The sequence below is a fragment of the Bombina bombina genome, chromosome 3 (assembly GCF_027579735.1).
Source record: "Bombina bombina isolate aBomBom1 chromosome 3, aBomBom1.pri, whole genome shotgun sequence".
NCBI classification, from domain to species: Eukaryota; Metazoa; Chordata; class Amphibia; order Anura; family Bombinatoridae; genus Bombina; species Bombina bombina.
The window spans coordinates 679,150,641-679,165,453 of NC_069501.1; the positions used below are offsets into that span (position 1 = coordinate 679,150,641).

The following is a 14,813-nucleotide window of genomic DNA, read 5'->3' on the forward strand; positions in this document are numbered from 1 at the left end:
AGGATAGGGGTTAATAGGTATTATGTAGGTGGTGGAGGGGTCCGGGAGCGGCGGTTTAGGGGTTAATACATTTATTATAGTTGTGGCGGGGTCCGGGAGCAGCGGTTTAGGGGTTAATACATTTATTACAGTTGCGGCAGGGTCTAGGAGCGGCGGTTTAGGGGTTAATAACTTTATTTAGTTGTGGGGGGCTCCGGGGGTGGCTGTTTAGGGGGTAGAACAGTATAGTATAGTGTGAGTGCTTAGTAACTGGGGTATCAATAAAGCTGTAGAAAAGCCGAAGAGCAGCGAGATCGGATGAGTGATAACTATCACAGTGCGCTGCTCATCGCCCCGTACTTGGTGCGCGGCTTTTTGACAGCTTTTTTGATAACTTTTGCGAATGTATTCAGGTCCGCGGCGGCGATGTGAGGCGAGCTTAGGCGAGCGTATTGGGGCCGGCGAAGGCAGGTACGTACAGAGCTTCATAAGTAGAGGCCTTTGCCTCAAGCTGACAGCATATGCTGCCTGCATTTAACACTGCATAAGCCGCTGCTTGTGCAATGCCGTCTACATCACACACTCGGCGGCTGTCAATCATCCAGATCATATCTGTTTAGGATGATTTAACTCTGCCACACTTTAGGTGGTGGAGAGATTAAATAGCAGTGTTTTTAAGACTGCAATAACTTAACTAGCATTTCAGGCTCGCTGAGGCCCTAAAGATGCCAAGAGTAAGAAGCACATTTGATATTAGAAGTCAATTGTAAAGTTGTTTAAAATTTAAGTGCTATCAGAATCATGAAATAAATATTTTGGGTTTGTATGTCCTTTTAATTGGAATGTGATTGTATGAAATGTCAAATGCATGTGCACATAACTGGTACTGCACAGAATACAGACTAGTAGCTGTGAGATGGGCCCACAAAAAGCTGACTCGTGATCTGGGTAATGAAGCACATTTTTTAATCCTAAGTAGTTGGCAGGTTAAATACATTCATTATTTGTATAGTAGGGATGAAGCATGCTCATGATCAGTTTTAGTCATATTTTTTGTGCATACTACACAATTAATTAGAAAGCAAGGAATGCAGATACACAGAGATCAAATAGATTCTCTGCATCTAAGAAATAATCTTCCAATGTACAAAATATTACACATTATTTTACCTCTGTAGACTGTGATACTTATTAACACAATCAAATTGAAATGTGCCCAATTCTATCCTACTATAAAGGGGCAGAAAACCTTAAAAATGTATATCATGTATATCAAAGAACACTATTTAAACATATTAAAATCTGCATATAAAACATCTTATTTTTAGTTTGAGAACTGTTAACAACTATCCTATTCACCAGGTTTAATTGTTTCAAAATTATTTAAGACAAATGTAGCAGCCAAGTTGCAAGTCATCTCTTTATTTATGACCAACCTGTCAAGCTATGTTACTGCAAAAGCATTTATTTAAAAAAATATTATTCATTGCTTTCAAGCCTAGACCTCTAAATTCAGTTTTTCAGTAACCAGGGAACATAAAAGAATTCCTTCTGTTCTCAGTACTTAAAATGGCCAAATAACACTGCTAGATGTATCAGCTGCTTCAGAAAAAAGAATTCACAAAGTCTGGTTTGCCTAAGGGAAGAATCTGTAACTGTAATCTGATTGGTGTAATGTTGTGCCAAGCTACAGATACATGTCCATGAATTGCATTGTATGTAAGAAAATTATTTTATTTGGTTACCAATCAAATCCAACCAAAGGAACCACAGTGTCCAGAATTCCTGAGAGATCATTAAGGTTATGCCAATCAAATCAGACAAACAATCTCTATTGTGAATTTATATTTTTTCAGTCTCTGAAACTCTTGAGCTGTACTTTACTGCAAAAATAAGTGTATGTTTATAGCATACAATATATGTGCTAATATTATCTGTAGTTTATATTACTTATTATTCTTTGTTTTTGTTTTTACCTGCTTTAATGCTGACATCTCGCACCCATTGTAATGCTCGTGGGATACTCCTCTATCCGATCGAACTTGGCCAGTATTCTTGTTATCCCGGCATCGAGCCAGAATGAAAGGGAATATCCCAGAGCAGAGAAAGTTAGTAAGATGAGGAAAGTGGCACTCACCACAGGCAGAACAGTCCCCAGCGGTAATGACAGAGCAGTCCAAGGACAAACCACTAGAATGGTCAGGCAGGCAGGGTTTGGAAACAGCAAAACAGTCCAATGGCACACCACTAGAATGGTCATGCAGGCATGATTTTGCAACAGTAAAGCAGTCCAAGGGAACACCACTAGAATGGTCAGGCAGGCAGGGTTCGCCAACTAAGTGGCAATCCAGAACAACAGGGGTTAATAAACAGAGTAGTCAGACAGGCAGGGTTCAGCAACAGTATATCAATCCAGTAGTTAAGGGGTATAGCAGGCAGAGTAGTCAGACAGGCAAGGTTCAGCAGCAGTATATCAATCCAGTAGTTAAGGGGTATAGCAGACAGAGTAGTCAGACAGGCAGGGATCATACACAAAATAGGCAAATAAATACAATGATCTGTCACACCCAGGAGCACACAGAGTAACACCTATACTTGGGCAGTGACAGATCATTGTAGTAAAACTTACATAGGCGCAGGATTCGCGCCACAGATGTCCGACTGGCATCAGGAGCATGCGGCAATGAGGTCAATGCTGCACGCATCCAGACCCGACACAACCCCTGGCAACAAGCAGGGAAGGAGACTTCGCACCTCTAGCAATGGGTAGAGCGGTGCGGCATGACATAGCTCCCTTCTCAAGGGTTCCCTATGGGAACCAAAGTCGGCCTCAAAGGATGAGCAGCATGGAATCTGGAGACCAGAGATGGAGCATGCACATCATGGGCAGGAACCCAGGAATGATCTGCGAGGAAGAACTTGGAGCCAGGTATATCTATTCTTGATGTAAGGTTTGAGTAGTGAGATGTGGAAGACTCAGTGTATGCATAGGTTTTGGGCAAGGCCACTTTATAGGCAACAGCAAACAGTCTTTTCAGGACCTTGTAAGAGCCGATAAACCTAGGACCCAATTTGTGACAGGGTTGATGTAGACAAATTTGTCGAGCAGAGCCAGAGATCCAAACACTTTCACCCACTGGGATGGTATGTACAGAAGCTCTATGACGATCAGCAAACTTCTTATATCTAGAGACAGCTGAACATAGCTGAGAGTGAATACGTTGCCAATGAGTGGTGAGTCCAGTGACGTGTCGGTCTGCAGCAGGAACTCCAGTGGACTGAGCAGAAAGAGGGAAGACATGAGGTTGATACCCTGCTGCAGTTTGAAATGGAGAACATTGAAGAGTGTTTCCTGTCAGCTCAGCTAGGGGTAACAACTCAGACCAGTTGGTATGGCGATCGTTGACAAAGGCTCTAAGGTAGGCTTCAAGATCCTGGTTAGCTCTCTCAGTTAGTCCATTTTTCTGAGGATGGTAACCAGAAGACAAAGAAACAGTGGTTTTAATAAACTTACAAAAGGCTCTCCAAAAAGCAGAGATGAACTGTGGATGTCATGTTCCGGTGTACATGCGCTCAGGACACAGACCTTCGGGGCAGTGGTAGGGATTCGAACACACCAACCCCTGACCCGGGGAAGAGTATCCTGAATTTGGATAGGTGATATTCTGTGATTCATAGTTGCTAGAAGTTAGTATAGAATTCATGGAGAGTGCAACATTTGTATACAATATATTCTGGCTTCACTGTGACTTATAGTTAGTTAATAGGAGTAGCTGCAGGATTCAATGGGAGAAAAATATAGCAATGTGGAATGTTCAGGCTTCAGAGTAAACTGGTAGAAGATTGACACTTAGATGCAAACTAAGGTTTGTTGCAGGTTCACAATACATAATATTATATAGAGCTGTATGTCAGAATTAAACAGAGCAGCACAGGTGATAGACAAGTTGCAGGTTTTAGGCATCAATTACTGTTTGTGCATATATTGGAGAATCACATGAAAGCTTTTAACTGAACACATAGATGCAGAGTTCTGAATATGTTAACATATTTGTAGAATGATATTTCAGCTATGACAACTTGTAGCAGAGAATAGTTATAAAGTTCTGAGTAAGATGCTGTTGTAATAATTAGAGAGTGATGATAATCAAAAGTGTACTTGATTTATAATAAAGTTCAGAGTTTAAGTAGCAGTGTCCAGATAACAAAATGGAATTATTTGGATACTTGCGATTTGATGATTTTAAGCATAGGAAATAGGAAAGGCTGTAGCTTGAATAAGTTGGTAGAATTGATGCAGGAAACAGCCACAGACCTCTGTTGTTCAGGATCACAACTTCAAAGTTAATGCAAAGCACATTAGGCCTAAGAAGTCTTAAAAAGAGGCTGAGGAAATCAGGTGCATGAATGATTAATCAGGCAGGCAAGCTGAATGCAAATACTGCCCAAACCAGCATGATTGTCAGAAGCAGGGAAGGCAGTCTTAAAGGGATAGTGACATTAGGCTGAGATATGTTACAGTAGATCTCTGTTGGAAATGATATTCACAGGAATGCCATGAAGTCAAACCACATGCAAGAGAAAAACAGACAATAATTATTTGGCAGAAGGCAGTTTGGTTAGGGTTATGAAATGAGCCAGTCTGGAAAAGCGACCCACCACAACCTAGATAACTGTTTGGTGGTCAGAAGAAGGAAGGTCCACAATGAAATCCATTGTTATGTGTGTCCATGGTTGTTTGGGAATGGACAATGGTTGGAGCAAGCTAGGGGGCAAATATCAGGGAGTCTTGTTGGCAGCACGAGTTGTGCAGGCTTTCACATCATCCTGAGTGTCAGACTTTATAATAGGCCACCATACATGTTGGGAAAGACACTAGAAAGTCCTAGTCGAACCAAGATGTCCTGAGAGTTTACTATCATGAGCCCAGGCTAGCACAGGGATGCATAGGTTCAGAGGTACAAAGAGGATATCAGAGGCCACAGGGGCTCCAGGAGGTTTACTAGACACGCACATTGCAATCTTTGCAGATGGGTGGTATTAAGTTGAGCAACCACACAGGAGGGGGAATGATGTGTTCAATAGGAGCTTCAGAGGTATCACTTGAGTGAGGGAACTGACAGGAAAGGGCATCCACCTTCTTGTTCTTGGTCCCAGGAAGATAAGAGACCACAAAGTTAAAACTGGAAAAGAACAAGGCCCCCTGGCCTGTCGAGGATTGAGTTGATGAGCAGTCAGTCTCTAGGTAAGTCAAATTCTTGTGGTCGGTGAGAATATGAATGGGATTGGTGGTGCCCTCTAACCAATGATGCCATTCAGTCAAAGCCATCTTAATGACTAAGAGTTCACGATTAACCATATCGTAGTTCCTCTCAGCAGGAGTAACGCATTTAGAGAAAAAGGCTACAGGTTGTAACTTGGAAGTCAAAGGATCCCTTTGGGTAAGAACTGCTCCAGCCCCTATCTCAGAGGCATCAACCTCTAAAGTGAACTGTAGGTCAGGATCAGGATGGCGGAGCAGAGGAGCTGAACAGAAAGCCTTTTTCAGGCAAGAAAAGGCATTTATTGCTTCGGGAGGCCAATGTTTACAGTCTTTGTTCCATTTTGTCAATTCAGTGAGAGGAGCGACTGTTTGAGAAAAGTTCTTTGTAAACTTGCGGTAATAATTGGAGAACCCCAAGAACCTCTGTAATTCTTTTAAATAAGTAGGTTGAGGCCATTCTAGAACTGCGGTGAGTTTAGCAGGATCCATGGCAAAACCCACCTTCGAGATGACATAACCAAGGAATTAGATCTGAACTATATCAAACTCACTCATCTTTCCAGGCCATTCATGGCCTGGAAAGATGCTTATGAGATTGTATGCCCCACGTAAGTCCAATTTGGCGAAAAAGCGAGCATCCTGGAGTGAGTCACACAGTTTGGTGATCAATGGTATGGTATAGCGATTCTTGATGGTTATGTTGTTCAAGGCCCTGTAGTCGATGCAGGGTCTGAGCTCACCATCCTTTTTACTGACAAAAAAGAAGCTTGCCAGAGCAGGAGAGGAGGAAGAGTGAATTAAACCTTTAGCTAGGTTCTCTTGGATGTACTCCTCCATGGATTTGGTTTCAGCCTTGGAGAGTTTATAAGTCCTCCCTTTAGGAAGTGGGGCTCCAGGAAAGAGGTCAATCTTGCAGTCATAAGGACAGTGGGGTGGCAGCACGTCGGCTGCTTTTTTCTCAAACATATACGCAAAGTCTGCGTATACTGAAGGAAGGTTTGAAGGAGTCTGTATAATGGCTATGGGAATGTGAAGCAGATAAGTAACTTTAACAAGGCAGGAGTGGCTGAATGTCACAGTCCTTTAGATGGTGGAAGTTAGATCCACAATAAAAGCATAGTCTCAGTCTCCTTCTTCTCTGTATTTCAGACTCTGAAGTTTTGAAGGAGGAGAGATCCATGGGTTCCTCCACTGAGGTAACTGGAGCTGCTGAAAACTGGATGAACAGGAGGACGGGAGAGAAGGAACCTCCTTGTTCTGTCTCTATCGGCTTGTCTCTCCTGAAAGCGAGAGTCCAGACTGATACAAAGCATTATAAAGTCACCCAAAGAAGAAGGAATATTATGATAAGTGAGTTCATCTTTGATGCGTTCCTGCAGACCCCTCCTAAAGGCTGCCTTGAGCGCACTGCCATGCCAAGTGGTTTCAAGTGCTAAGGTGCGAAACTCGATGGCAAATTGTGCCACAGTTCTATTGCCCTTGCGGAGATCCAGGAGAGAATATTCTGCAGCAGAGGTACGGCCAGAAGTCCCAAACACAGAAGATAAAGCAGAAACGAAATCATCTGCATCATGCAGGAGTGGAGCGTTCTGTTCCAAAAGGGGAGAGACCCAGGCTAGGGCCTTGTCTTTCAGTAAGGAAATGATAAAGGTGGTCCTTGACTGGTGAGACTGAAAGGTGTGAGGATCATTGCGGCAGTGAAACCTGCATTGGTTAAGAAAGCCCCTGCAATCAGTAGTACCTTCATAATTGTCAGGCACAGGTATCCAGGGCATACTTCCAGAAACAGAGGAAGAAGTCACAGTACTAGGAGTAGGGACTGGTGGTGAAACAACAGGAGCGGTATTCCTCGCTGTAACTAGTAAGGAGAGTTGAGCGGTAATAGCCTCTAGCTTGGAATCCATATTCTGCAACTGTGTGGTATGGGTTCCCAACATCTGTCCCTGAAGATAAACAGCTTGTGCCACCTCCTCTGGCTCCATGGCCCAAGTATAATGTAATGCTCGTGGGATACTCCTCTATCAGACCGAACTCGGCCAGTAATCGTGTTATCCCGGCGTCAAGCCAGAATGATAGAGAATATCCCAGAGCAAAGAAAGTTAGTAAGCTGAGGAAGGCGGCACTAACCACAGGCAGGACAGTCTCCAGCAGCAACGGCAGAGCAGTCCAAAGACAAACCACTAGAATGGTCAGGCAGGGTTTGGCAACAGCAAAGCAGTCCAAGGGCACACCACTAGAATGGTCAGGCAGGCAGGATTTGGCAACAGTAAAGCAGTCCAAGGGCACACCATTAGAATGGTCAGAAAGGCAGCATTTGGCAACAAAGAGGCAATCCAGAACAACAGGGGTTAATAAACAGAGTAGTCAGACAGGCAGGGTTCAGCAGCAGTATATCAATCCAGTAATTAAGAGGTATAGCAGGTAGAGTAGTCAGACAGGCAAGGTTCAGCAACAGTATATCAATCCAGTAGTCAAGGGGTATAGCAGGCAGAGTAGTCAGACAGGTAGGGTTCAGCAGCAGTATATCAATCTAGTAGTTAAGGGGTATAGCAGGCAGAGTAGTGAGATAAAGAAGAACGAACTCCCACAAGCAAAAGTATCAATATTTCTCAAAGCGCCAACCGGCGTGAAACGTGTCAGGTGACGTCATCCCTACCTTTGTCTTTCAGTTATCCGTGAGTGTGTATATACACAGTTTCTGTGTGGACTTTTTAATGCATATCCAATAGATTTTCTTATATTGTTTTACAAAGGTGCTTGTGCATAGGGTTCTATCTCAGCCTATACTACTTGCAACAGCTTGCTACTCAAGAATATTGATACTTTTGCTTGTGGGAGTTCGTTCTTCTTTGATACATTTATTTATAGTGGACTGCCTGAGGTGGATTTTTTCACACTGAGTGTCGGATCCCCGGATGTGCAGCCTGCCCTACGCTGTGAGGACGGCGGCGTTTAGGCTCTCAAGCTAAGTAATCAAATAGCTATACTTTACCTTAAGTCTTTATACTAGAGTAGTGAGACAGTCAGGGATCATACACAAAATAGGCAAATAAATACAACGATCAGTCACACCGGAGCACACAGAGTAATACCTATACTTGGGCAGTGACAGATCGTTGTAGTAAAACTTATATAGGTGCAGGATTCACGCCACAGAAGTCCGACAGGCATCAGGAGCGTGCGGCGATGACATCAGCGCCGCACGCATTCGGACCCAACACAACTCCTGGCAACGAGCTAGAGTGGTGTGGTGTGACACCCATGTACTAAAGCTATTTTCACTAATTGCATGTTCACAATAACACATTCACAATTACACATTAGTTTCAGTGTATTTTGTGATACAACTTACTAATACATTTTTTTAGTAAACCAATCACTTTTGTGCCATTTTTATTGTGCACATGGTAAACAATAGCATGTTAGTAATTTTTTCCTAAATATATCTAATACAGACTTTATGGTTCTTCATTTTGGACTTGAGATATGAAGCGGTATATGAACCCTGACATAATCAACACACAAAACTTGCTGATTCTTACTTCCATGGTGTTTATTACTAAGATGGTCTAGGTATAAGGACATTTAAAATGATGGAACTCCTCTATTTCAAATGATGAGTATTATGATATATAATAAGATCAATGTTGTGAAGTATTTTAGATGTCACCTAGCAGCTGAATGGGCATAGGATCACTTACTTCAAAATGGAGGATTTCTGCTTCCAAATAAGGGGTCACCTGTCTCTATATAAATTGATGCAACAATAGAGGTGGAAGCACACTCCCTTATTTGTTTTTGTGAAACTGCTGTATAGTCTTGCCCACTGTGCTGCAGCTCAGTTTCAGCGACTTGGTAATCTTCTTATAGCCTAGGCCATCTTTATGTAGAGTAACAATTCTTTTTTTTCAGATCCTCAAAGAGTTCTTTGCCATGAGGTGCCATGTTGAACTTCCAGTGACCAGTATGAGAGAGTGTGAGATTGATAACACCAAATTTAATACACTTGCTCCTCATTCACTCCTGAGACCTTGTAACACTAACAAGTCACATAACACCCAAGAGGGAAAATGGCTGATTAGGCCCAATTTGGACATTTCCACTTAGGGGTGTACTCACTTTTGTTGCCAACGGTTTAGACATTAATGGCTGTGTGTTGAGTTATTTTGAGGGGACAGCAAATTTACACTGTTAAATAGGGCTGTACACTCACTACTTTATATTGTAGCAAAGTGTAATTTCTTCAGTGTTGCCACATGAAAAAATATAATAAAATATTTACAAAAATAAGAGGAGTGTACTCACTTCTGTGATATAAATATACATTTACTAGGAAACACAGTTCCCATAGACCGCAATGTGTCTTTTTTCGCTAACAACCTTGTCAATGTAAAATAAATATCAATATCTATATATCTATAGGAATAGATATACAAATATATATAAAAATATGTATTTATAATAAAAAGTACATTGCTCTGTATGCAAAGAACATTGGATTGTGAAGTATTCATATTTCATGTCGGGTTTAGCACACTTAAATAAACTCTTGGGAGTATGGTTGTTAGTGGGGGGTTTTCAGTTTGCATGCTCCATTTAAGTCTATGGGGAAAAAGTTAACATGACTGTGACTTCACAAAGTCTGTCTATTTGCACGCATTGGGTTTTGCATGCATGCAAACATTTTACTTTCAACTCGTAATACAAGTTTTCTTAAGCCTAAGGCCGTTCAACTCTTAATACAAGCGCAACCCGACATCTAGCCTCCATCTGACAAAGTTAATGCGTGAGCGGGAATGCAAAATAATGCTCCACTTGTAATCTAGCACTAAATATTTATAATTCAAAAACTTCTTCATGCATTATTTCAACGTTAGTTAAAATGTGGGTTTTTTGGCAAAAATACATTTCTTCTGATTCTCTCTAGTGTTGATGAATTTAATATTACACTATTATGTTTAATAAGATCTCAAAAGTAAGTGTGACTATTGCAAGTAATGAAATTTAATATTTTTTAACACTATCCTCAAAATTAAGCTGAAAAAGAGGGGGGGGGGGGATAGTACCAAAATTTGGTCAAAGCATGTAAGCTCACCCAACAGCAAGGCAATCCCCATAGGAGAGTGCTACTCTAATATATTTTTAAAGTGCAATGCATTTAAAATCAGTTATACTGTGCACCCACACCTTTGGTTGTCTTAGCAATTGATATAAAACATTTATAATGTGAAAAGGGAATGACTCATTTAACCGCATTAAAACATTTTTAATTCACAACAGTCGTTTATAAATATTATTTTTTTTCAGTCTCCTTTCAATAAATACACAATTAAATAAATAAACTCATTATTAATTTATTAATCATTTTAACACTATCTTAAAAAATATTTAACCTGAACCAATTTTCCAAATTTTCCAATTTGTTGTGATCAGAATGACAAAGTTAAAAACATTTGAAAATCAGGGTTAAATATAAATGTTGGGTTTTCTAAGGGGCTCCACATTGGTAAATCTGGCCTCTTCTTAATATGCAGGGTTTCCTTGTATCTCCCAGTTTTTCTACAGCAGTGAGCTACAGATCATGAGCGGAGATTATCTCTTTAAGGCAGGAACATCCCTGCAAATCCAAGACTGTCGGGAGCAATGTAAATGTTAATTATTTAATTCAGTCTTCGTTGTTTAGCCAGTGATGCTGCTCTGAGCATAGGTATGCAGCACTCGTGTATTTATAATATTAATGCAAGCTTCTTAATATACCAGAAAAAATTAAAATGGGCATAAAGAAATGTAATATCTATTTGATCAGGAATAGTAGTAAGAATAAGCTTATGTGTATTTTCATGCAACATTTTTTGCTCACTTAATTAACCTTTTGATCTCTGTCAGTCAGACACACTGATTTCTTGTTTGGCGACAGAATCCCAGATTTCATGATATATGTCAAGGTTATCATCATCTTGGGACAAAAGGCGACTGAGCCCGAATGACAAATCGCCAGACTGCTTTCAGTCTTTCCTTTAAGTATCTCTCAGCAGTGTTTTTGTTTACATATAACTGCTTAATGGCAAATTGCATGAGCACATACTTTCAGCTTAATCAAAATCAGTGATGCTGTCCAAACAGCAAAATTCCTCTGGCAGCTTGGTGCAAAGGAAGAGAAAGAGTGGTACTGAGCAATTAGCGAGAGATAGAGAAATGAGTCCCCAAGGAAACCCATTTACAATAGTACCATTTGTTCTGCCGTAATTGCTCAGGTTATTAACATAAGCATAAGAAACCATATGCTTTGCCGCGTATTCTTTTATTAGTCCTAACATGCTCACTGTGCCTCATCAGAGGCTTCTCCACACATATACAGCCCCTCAGGTCTAGTAAGGACAAGGCTGCACCCTATGCAGCACTTCATAGAAATGCACGTGAATTCTAGAGCTGGCTCATCTCTCATTCTACTAGGATCTGTTTATACGCTTGCACTGTTCCTTAATAGTAACCCTTCATTAAATCTTTAATGCAAGACTTAACGAGCTATGCAAGCCAACACTGATCAAATAAAGAAATCACTTTTGAATTCCTGCAGAGCTGCATTATGGGAAGATCTCTTGACAGATTATTAAACAATCTCTCAGTAGTAAAAGAAAATCATTACTTCTAATAAATATAAGGTAACAGAACACAGTATTATAATTACTGTGTGATAGAAGGATAAAAAGTAAGTTCAATTGTTCTGAGGTTCTATCTTTTTTTAAATATTCCCTTCAATATTGTGTTTTATTAGTACAAATATTATAAACATAGCAGATCTTGAAAATAAAAAAAAAATAACATTTAACTCTGATCTAGATTTAAATTCCCCCCACCCCTGTTTCCTTAGAAATTTCTGTGGAATGTAATTATTATGCGTAATCCATATCAAATGCAGCAAATATTACATTTTCTCTTGTTCACCAAAATGCTGTTGAGCTGAAGTCATCATTTGGAATTACAGTAATATATTATATGTATTGCAGTCTGAAGCACATCTTTACCAGAGAAGAGCAACTGTAGCATGTCTGTTCTTTTCATTTAGACAGCACACATGTAGTGATGTTTTCCATGCAACTAATTTGTCAATTCTTGTGCTCTAACACGTGAGATCCCAATTAATGGGTTATTTTATAGGACTCCCACACACCCAAGATAAAAGCTTACATTTACAGCTGTTTGCAAAAAAATGGCAATGTTATGGGTATAGAAGACTATGTACAATATAAATGTTAATGTCTGACACCTACACACAAACAAAAGACGTCTTGCATTTAGGAAAGACAAAATATCTGTCCCAAATCTAAGCTCTGTGATGCTATTTGTCTCAGTAAGATTTTACTCTTGCAGGATGTGATAGTTGGTGAATGTTAACAGAGCCCTCTGCAGGACAATGGTATTCTGATTGCACGTGCTAAGGTTGCTGTGATTAGCAATACAGGTAAACGCTGTCAGCTGCTCCCTCTGGCTGTCACTATCTTTAGATCCTAATTGTCTAATCAGGTTACACAGTGGGGGGTTGGGGAAGGAAGCCACACTCTAATCTGTTATTCTATCTTTTGAAAAATCATATTACTTATTCTGTATTTCAACTGGGAGAAGGGTGGCAGGTATTTCTTGTTGTATCTTTCAATTAGCGCAATTTATTTAGAGGGAATAAAAGAATATGTCAGCTGTGTACAATGAGTATGTATTATATTCAAAGCTCAGACTGTTTCCTATTAACTTTTATTATCAAATTTGCTTTGTTCTCTTGGTATTCTTTGTTGAAAGCTAAACCTAGGAAGGCTCATGTGCTAATTTCTAAGCCTTTGAAGGCCCCCTCTTATCTCAGTGCACTTTGACAGTTTTTCTCATAGCTAGACAGAACTAGTTCATGCTTGCCAAATAGATAACATTGTGCTCACTCCCATGGAGTTACTTAGGCATCAACACTGGCTGAAATGTATGTCTGTCAAATTAACTGAAATAAGGGGGAAGTCTGCAGAGGCTTAGATACAAGGTAACCACAGAGGTAAAAAGTATATTAAAGGGACATAATACTTGAAAGTGATGCAGTATAACTGTAAAATCTAACATGAAAATATTACCTAATCATCTCTATGTTAAAAGATTTCTTTAGCTCACCAGCTCACCAGAGTAAGTGCTCTGTGAACAGTTATACTTCAGCCATCAAACTGCAAGTAAACCCCCCCAAAAAAAAAACAATAGCCGATCAGCATCAGCAGTGCTGATGTCATGCTTTGCTGTGATCTCTTGTGATATTTTATAGTGAACTTCCTTAAATTGATTGGGGAAATAACATGACTGCCTGCACATGCCAGATAAACACTCCCTTGCAAGTCCTGGGACTAGTAACCTGATTGGCTTCTTAAAGTCTCTTTACACTGGGGTGTGAATACTTAGGAAATATTGAGGTAAAGGTGACCCATGTGTTAAATGGCGTAAGGACAGCTTCTTAACTTGAGAAGCTGTCCGCATGCCATCACTGCATACGGGCAGTGGATCTGTTCTTCTGCTGGCCTGTATGCATCATTACACACTCCAATGAGTGTGTAATGCCCACTCCTGCACTCGCGCAACCATTTGTGTGAGAGAAGGGACTGTCAATTGCTCGCTCTCAGTTATTTCTACTGACCGCTGCTTCCTACATTCCTACAAGGGCTTCAGAGCAGCTTATTCTGCTTCGTACATGGAGCCCAAAATATATTTATTTTTTACACAGAGATGTTTAGGTGATATTTTCTATGCAGCGTTACTTTCAAGTGCTTCATCATTTGGGTATCATGTATCTTTAATATGACCATGTTGGTTATGCAAAACTGGGGAATGGGAAATAAAGACATTATCTATCTTTTTAAACAAAACACATTCTGGAGTACACTGTCCCTTTAACTTACAAGTGTGTTGTTGTTTTTTTAACCATTTTAAATACTCAGACTTTTGACCTTGAGTTCAGTCTTGTAGTGATCCACAAGTAAGGTTCCTGTTTAACATAGCTCTATATACGTAAATATCTCTGTTTCTTTAAGAAATCATAAATATTATTTTATTTAGAGTTTTATCCTTGTCCCTATTGTTTCCATCTCTGCAATTCTGCTAGAAAGTTTTATGTATTGATGTTAACCATTTTAAACCATAGCAGCACCAGAGAAAAAAATGAACAGCATAAGATAAGAATAATCAAATTAAATATATTAATCTCTAATGAATCATTAAGAGTTTAAGCACAACAACTTCCTTAAGGCAAAAAGAGATTTTTATAGCACTTTTTTAGGTACATCTGTCCTCGCCTAAGGGAAGCAGTTGCATCTAGGGCGCCAACTGTGCACCATCTTTGAACAGAGTAAGAAGAGATATTACAATATTTCTGAGGTTTCAGACATATTATAAACTCTCTGGCACCCTGTGTTGAACATCTGTGTAGCATGACCAACTTGCTGGAGGGCTTGTGACTTCAAAGATGGCATTGTAAATTGAAACTCCAATGAACAGAGCTTGCAAAGATTACTAGAAAAAAAATTGCTTCTTTAATCTTTTACTAATATTC

General features: G+C 40.1%; 1 protein-coding gene across 1 annotated transcript in view; it reads left to right on the top strand.

Moving 5' to 3' along the window:
• Positions 1 to 14,813, top strand: part of TMEM132E (transmembrane protein 132E) — a 221,485-nt gene that overhangs the window by 29,300 nt on the left and 177,372 nt on the right. The gene's annotated exons all lie outside the window — the stretch shown is intronic.